The sequence below is a fragment of the Nomascus leucogenys genome, unplaced genomic scaffold (genome assembly GCF_006542625.1).
Source record: "Nomascus leucogenys isolate Asia unplaced genomic scaffold, Asia_NLE_v1 000711F_103125_qpd_obj, whole genome shotgun sequence".
NCBI classification, from domain to species: Eukaryota; Metazoa; Chordata; class Mammalia; order Primates; family Hylobatidae; genus Nomascus; species Nomascus leucogenys.
In genome coordinates, this window is record NW_022096293.1 from 99,965 (window position 1) to 101,871 (window position 1,907).

The 1,907-nt window shown below is 39.6% G+C and overlaps 1 pseudogene; it reads left to right on the plus strand.

The window, feature by feature from the left end:
* Position 1: 1 nt before the first annotated feature.
* Positions 2 to 586, plus strand: LOC100590288 (annotated as a pseudogene).
* Positions 587 to 1,907: the final 1,321 nt, after the last annotated feature.

A 1,907-nucleotide genomic window follows, 5' to 3' on the forward strand; every position in this document is an offset into this window, starting at 1 on the left:
CATGCTCTCCTCCCCACTCAGGGTGGCTGTGGTGTGCGTGAGCAACGTCAACAGGAGCATGGAGGCCCACAGCATCCTCAGCAGAAAAGGGCTAAGTGTCCGGTCTTTCGGAACTGAATCTCATGTGAGGCTACCGGGACCAAGACCCAATCGTCCTGTAGTTTATGATTTTGCAACAACATATAAGGAGATGTACAATGACCTCCTCAGGAAAGATAGAGAATGCTACACCCACAACGGAATCTTACACATCTTGGGAAGAAATGAGAGAATCAAGCCCGGTCCAGAAAGATTTCAGGAGTGCACGGATTTCTTTGATGTCATCTTCACCTGTGAGGAGAGTGTCTATGACACAGTGGTGGAAGATCTGTGTTCCAGAGAACAGCAGACCTTTCAGCCTGTGCACGTGATCAACATGGACATCGAAGATACCCTGGAAGATGCCACCCTGGGAGCTTTCCTCATCTGTGAGATTTGCCAGTGCCTGCAGCAGTCAGACGACATGGAAGACAATCTGGAGGAGCTGCTGTTGCAAATGGAGGAGAAGGCAGGAAAAAGCTTTCTTCACACCGTCTGCTTCTACTGAAGATCTGGGCTGGCTTTGTCCCCTTCCTCAGTAAGAACTTAGGCACGGGACTTTAGTCCAGATTTCTTGTGAGAAGCATCTGCAAAGACCTTCCACTGAGTGCTGTTTGTATTACTTTTGTACATATCGCTTGGAAAGAGACTATCACCAAGAAACTATTTTATGGGAAATGAGAAGGACGGACAGTTTTAAAAGCACTGAAAACTGCTTGGCATTGTTCTAGGTGCATTACATAGGATAACTAATTTAATGCTTATACCATTCTACAAGGAAGCTATCCCACCATGACTGCATTTTCCAGATGAGCACACCGAGCCGATAATGGACTGCTGGAAAAATGATTTGTTTAAGGGTATTCAGTAGATAAATAACATTGTATAGATAAGCACCTTTTCAACAAACTTCCTTTTCTCAATTTGGGTGTTTATTTTTTAATTTTTAAATTTTTTGAGTTAGTTGAGACCAACGGAGTGTGGTATATTAACTTCAATGTTGTTCTTCTTTAATAAGAGTATGATATCACATGTTTGAACACATAAATGTTTTTACACACAGATTGTATCTTTTTTACTAATGCTGACTTTAATAGGTACAATCCAAGTTGGATAATGAACTACACGTTATTGTAAAATTTGGAATTATCTGCTCAAATAATAGGTCATCAAATTAAATGAAATAAAAAATGTAAATTAAAAGTATATTCTTATTTCTGTTTGGGGGATGGATTTCAAGCCACTAAGCGACATGCTTTTGTTTAAACCTTATGAATTACACGGAAGAAAAGGGATCTTTCATAGTGAAAATTTTATTAAGTTTAAAATGTTCATTGGTATGAACATTGAGAACATCAGGTGATAAACCTAATGATGTTTTCAAGGAGAAACAAGCGAAACAGTTTTCACAATCCTTGGTAGTGGCACCAAACCATGTTCACTAGTAGGAGAAAAAAAGAGATCAGAAGTAGTTGCTCAGAGTTGAGTTAATTTACATGTTATCTATTGAACTAGACTTATTATGGCAACCTCAAAAAACAGCAGAGATTAGCTCTCAAAAGATAATGAGTTTATTTAAACGAAGGATTGCAAACAAGAATGCACCAGGTATAACAAGTCGTTGGTGCATCCTGAGAGGTTGGGTAAGGGGAAACTTTTAAAGGCAAAAAGAAGTCCACAGAAACTAGTTTAAAACAAAGTTTAGTGGTCACAGAAGCTGACTGCAGGAGTTGGTGTTAGCTTATTGGTGGAGACAGCCATTGCTAGGCATGTATTCTTGCGAGAACATTTTATCTGGAATGCTGTAGTCTTGAAGACACTGCAGTTAC